Raw genomic sequence first — 5886 nt, forward strand, 5'->3', positions numbered from 1 at the left:
GGTAGATTTTCACATTTTTAACACGGTTTCCATTTGTTTCACACGATGGTGGCATTTGGGGGAAAGATGGCAAAAGTGGAAGTTTTGAGGTAAGAAACAAATGGCCCCTTACTTATTTATTCATTTATTGAGAAATTTCGCTAGCGCGCAGCTCGAAGTTGGCCTAGTGGTATAAGGCGCTGGTTTTATTTATTTAATATTTAGTTTCATTTAGTTTAATAATAGTTTTGATGGATCAATGGCGATAAATCACCATACAAAAAATGGTGTAATGGTGTGAACCCTTCAGCCTCAACTGGTTGTGTTGTCTTCAACATGGAAAATCTGGTCGATGGAGAAGGATGTTTTGATATCGAATCATGTGATATGACCAACAACAGGTTTCTTTGTCAATCGAGACAAATTCGTCCTGAGACTTTGGTTCAAGTCATTTCGAAACAAATTGAAGAAACACGAAATAAATGTATATCGTGTACGAGGGATTAATTTTTTATTATCACAGATGCTGTAACATGTTAACCTTTACAGTACAGCAGCGTAGACAAGATTCTGAGTTCCATTACTCACAGTGGCAAAAAAAGATTATGCAACACTAGTAACAATAACAACAACCCTTGAAGAGTAAAAGGAAAGTTTAATTGAAGCCATTGATTCCTTGACAAGACATTCATATCTTGTCAAAAGACAAGCCAACTTTTTGAAAACAGAGAAGGATGAATCACTGAAAAGAAATGAAGTGATTGTTCTTGGGGACTTCGCTGAGAATTATCAGTTTCTTATCCAAGGTGAGATACAATCTTATCATTGGAGTAAAAATTATTGCACGTTGCATTCAATTGTAATGTATTTTGTTGATGAAAAAGGAGAGCTCAACACGAGTCGTTTTGTTTCATTTCTGATGACAATACACATGACACTAACTTTCTGTACATGGTTAAAAAATTACTCGTAAAACATCTTAAAGCAATTACCCATCTAACAACAAGATGCTTTATTCTTTTGATTGTTATGCTGAGCAATTCAAAAATAGAAATCATTTTCTAAAATTGTGCAACCATACACTTGATATTGACATGGATGCTGAATGGGTATTTTTACCGCTAGCCATGGTAAATCTCCATGTGATGGTGTAGGTAGATATCGGTGAAACGATATGTAGCCAAAAGAAGCCTTCAGAGGGGCTTAAATGATCAAATTCTCACATATGAAGCAATGCTCGATTTGTGTGAAAAGGAGATGTTGACATGTACTATTCAAATACTCTTATCTTTAAAAGAGAAGGAAAAAACATCGAACAGCATCAAAGTACACAAAAGCTTACTGAAGAAACAGTAATGATAATCTGTTTAACAAAAAGATTGTCAAATATGGTGATACATCAAAGAAAAGTCTAAAGCGTTTTAAAAAGATTTTGCAGTCGTCTTCAAATACAAAAAAAGTTAAGATTGAGAAAGTGGCAGTGAAGATTTCACAAGTCAGCACATTTAAGAAAGTCAGTAATTTCTAATTTTCCTTACTTGCGGTTGAATTTGTAGCGTTGCTTCTATGAAGCACCTTTTGTTCTCTTTTAGCCAAAAAAATTACACATGATTTTGTTGATTATTTTTCATTTTAGATTAGCTCCACTGGATTTGCCGTTCTTTTTCCTGCCATTCCTTTTTCCGGTTGCTCGGATGCGTTTTCCGTAACGGATTACCTATCCTTTTTAAGTATTCTTCTTCTGTTATTTTAATTACATCTTTCTATATTTCTTCTTCCAACAGTGTCTGATCAACACTACTGCTTCTATTTTTTCTGGTAAAGATGACAGGTGAGGGTAGCAGGAAGTGCTTACTCTTTGGTACTACACCTGACTTGAGGCTCTGTCTTCATCTTGTCGCAATTTTGATTGGATTTGTCGTTTTTTGTTTTCTTTTATTTATTTTGGTTGATTTTACTGGATATATCTTTTAAAATGTTTTTATTTTTTATTTTACGTTCTTTTAGACTATCATTTTTTCTTGAAATAGGTATTTGATGTCCATTAGGTATTGACGCTAGCTAGTAAAGTTCGGTGACATTGACTTTCTTATACTTCACAGCAGCTGTTTAATAGACTTAATCAAAATTTCAGATAAAGCTATAAATCTCGTCCATAAATTAACTAAAGCCAATTTCCTGCACATTAACCAACTTTACCAGCTTGAATGTTTTAAATTAATTTTTAACGAAAAACATAAACTTCTCCCACCTAATTTATCTGAAATCTTTGACCTTGCTAATCAAATCCATGAGCAGGGCACTCGCCAAGCTGCTCTTGGTGGCATGCATATTCACCATCTTAATCGTTACTTTCCTATCAAAGCTCTCTCCTGCAGATTTTGGAACATACATTGCCTTGACACTTTTGACATCGAACAATCCAAATCAGTCTTCACTGATAATCTCAAAAAAAAAACTCCTGGAGCCCATTGAGGGACCTTACATTTTTTAAATTCTCAGCTAGGTACTTTTCACGTTTTATATAATCTCTTTGTTGAATCATGTCTTACATCTTTCTTACTCTCTTGGAGTATTTGTGTTGTTTGCTATCATTTTGACATAATTTGATTTTTTGTTTGTTTGTTTTGTTTTTTGTTTTTTGTTTTCTTTTTTTCTATTATTTTATCATTTTCTGATATAAATTTTTTCCTTAGATTTTAACTCTTTTATTTCTGTTAACATTTACTGTTCCATATTTTGTATTTTCATTTTCATTTTCTTGGAACCAATATTTTGATCTTTAATCATTAATTTTTCTTGCAAAGTGTACATAGCACGAGAGCCACCAATGGTTAAAAACTTATGTACATAGTTTCTTTCTTTATGTTATTCAATTTGAAATAAACCTAACCTAACCTAACCTAACCTAAAATTGAAAATAAATCTAGTTGTACTCCTTATTGGTCTGAGGATTTCATTCTTCTCAGAAATTGCTAAAAACTACAGACTGGTGATAAAGGGAAACCTGATGCTGAACTAGACAAGTTTAAAGAAGAGCTGTTGACATCTACATGTCGAAAAAAGATCGAAATTTGGATGAGGCATCAACTCCATCATCAAAACCAAGTATTAAACTCATCTGATAATGAGATGAGTGACTTCAGGGAGAGTGAAGAGGTAGGTCTAGAAAATGGTGATGATATCATTTAACACTTTAGCTGACTATCTATTGTTACACGCTTAGTTTTATTTACATTGTTAGACAGATTTCTTTACATTTTACCTAGATTTTTGTTTCGATACATTGTGAGGCATTTTTCTTTATTTTTAGGTTCCTTATAACTTTTTGATAGGGATGATTCATCTTAGATGAAACTTTTTCAGATATGACACATTATTAGTAAAACATTTTATCTAAGTTTATGTTTTCATACATTGTGAAGCATATTTTCTTTGTATGATGAGTTTGGAAGAGTAAAATGACAAAGAGGAGGATAGCAAAATAATCAATGGGTAACATGTCACTGATATACAGGATGAATTAAACATCTTATTTAGAAAAGAATCAGATTTGAACAAAAGAGATAACTGGGTATCAGTTGCATTTCCACATAATTTGGTTAATGATAGTGATGTAGAAGATTCAGAAAGTTCACCGATCAACTTCATAAAGCCAACATCAATGAAGACAAACAAACTTTTTGGCCAAAATTTCATTCTGTTTGAGGAAGATGATAAGACATAAGCCTTTTGACAAGAGATGAACCAATGAAACTTCTTTTATATAGGCTGATCTTTTCATAAGGCCATTTTGAAAGATTGTCTACACAATTCATCTCCACATAACAATTATGTCTGATTTTCAGAATGGTTCAAGGACTATAACTGGGATTTGTAGAACAATTTTGATAAAAATACTGCTATGACTTTTTAGGTCATTATTATCAAAAACCTCTCAGAAATGACTCGATTTTCAACAAAACATCATAGTATGTTCTTACCAACAAAACAACAAGCAAGCTTCAATTGGGTGACTTTCAATGGCCTGCCACTGATAAAAGAGCAATATTAATCTTGATATTCATATATTACCACCAGAAATATTTCTGTTTGCACATTCTCAGTTCAACTTTTAAGCTCCTTGGAAGCTTATCCAACTCTTTGCTTCCATCAAACGTTTCACAACAACATAATAAAGCAGTGTCCTTGAGTGTTCTGCAACCTAAAGGAAGAAATGAGAATCAAGTGAAGAATTGTTCAATTTTTAAACTATTTTTTTAGAACTAGCTAAATTCTAAAATAAGAGAATAAAATATCACATCCAATCTTTCTTTTCAACACTAAATCTCTCAACAATTAAAAAATCTTCAAACAAGATGGCATCAATGTAAAGTGTTTTATAAAAAAGTTGTTGCATACCTGGTTTTAACAGGAGGACTTCAAAGTGATCATCATTATTTGCATCACTGGATGTTTCATTTCCATTCAATGTCCATTTAGAATTTCTCCCTCCATTTTCTCTGGCAAGCCAACTAACTGGATTTGGGGGAAAGAAATATCGCTTTCCATTCATCAGAGCTTGAGTGCGCCCTGGTAGCAAAGCAACCCAGAAATGATTTACAAATGTCACAAGTTGAAATCCTTCATCTGTACGGTTAGAAGGATTTATCTCAGCATAGAGAATAGGATTCCCTTGAAAATCGATCCAGTATAAGAAAGCCACATCGTCCGTTAAATTTTTAAATTCTACTTTTGATTCAACATTACTTTGCTTTGATTTGATCTGGTTTCCACGAATTTTGAACCTTGGTCGAAAGCTAGCTTCCATTTATTTATTAATTTTTTAGTTACTGGAAATCAAAACATGATGAAAATCTATGAAGTATGAGGTGAAGAGAAAAAATACTAAGCACAACCATTGACATAGATAAAGTTCTAAACTAATAGTATAATTTAAAAAGATGTAGAGTATTACCTTATTTGCAAACAAACTCAGTAAAAACATACTCACTTTTTCTGAAGACTTTTGGTGGTATTCCCAAGGCAATAAAAATATTTTGTTATGAAAGTCAACCATAGCTTCAGCCAGGTTTCAGGTTTAGCTCCCCCCAAAAAATTGCCTTGTGCTAGGTCCCCTAACACTTAAGGTCCATTCGAGCATCCATCAACACACACATAAAATTTTTTAAGTAGAGTAATCAAGCACACACTGTAAGTTTAATCTCTGAGCAGATTCCATTACTTTGTGCATGGAACAAGGCCATGGCGCAGCACTTTGATCTTTTCACCCAGATTTGGGATGAATATAAAATGAGCTTTTGAGTGAGGTGATTAGTTGTTAGTAAAACAAAACAATTGCACCAAAATCAACAGTCAATCATATACATATACATTAGAGCCCAGTCACTTTTGCCTTTAGTTTTCAAGCAATAGGCAACGCAGTTTTGGCAATGTAAGGCCAATAAAATGATGAAAGATTTTCTTTTAAGGGGGCAAACCCTCACTGGGAAGCTTTCCCTGCTCAAAATCGAACCTCTGTTTGCTTTAATTCTCTTTTTTTTTTGCTTTATCTCACGCAAAATAGACATCTCAAGTTGGCAGGTCTGCAGGACTTTGTAGCTTAAAAATAAGACCGGACCTTTAGAGACTAAACCTTTCCAATTTCTTGCCAAAGGCACCTAAAAGAAAGAAGAGACTCTAAGCTATCAAACGAACTATAAACGAGCTCCTAACTTCTTCTAGATTCAGAGATATAAGCCTTTAAAGTTTGAACTAGCGATTTTCTTTAAAAACCTTAGAAAAAAATGGCTGTGGCACTTTAAGGATTAACCAATAAAGGTTTGCTTGTGAAAGTTTCATGACAACCCATGGTTGCAGTCTTTTGTACGACAAACATTTTCTTTTGTCTTTTTTATAGATTTCTTT

At 33.3% G+C, this 5886-nt stretch overlaps 1 long non-coding RNA gene across 1 annotated transcript; it reads right to left on the reverse strand.

The window, feature by feature from the left end:
* Positions 1–203: 203 nt before the first annotated feature.
* Positions 204–4813, reverse strand: LOC136799562 (uncharacterized). Its single transcript, XR_010845535.1, has 3 exons — positions 4381–4813; positions 2888–4183; positions 204–2084 (listed from the first exon to the last, which is right to left on the reverse strand). It is a non-coding gene; the product is annotated as an uncharacterized lncRNA (long non-coding RNA).
* Between the last annotated feature and the right edge of the window lie 1073 nt (positions 4814–5886).

This window comes from Clytia hemisphaerica, unplaced genomic scaffold (genome assembly GCF_902728285.1).
Source record: "Clytia hemisphaerica strain Z4C2 unplaced genomic scaffold, Clytia hemisphaerica genome assembly, whole genome shotgun sequence".
In the NCBI taxonomy this organism is placed as follows: domain Eukaryota; kingdom Metazoa; phylum Cnidaria; class Hydrozoa; order Leptothecata; family Clytiidae; genus Clytia; species Clytia hemisphaerica.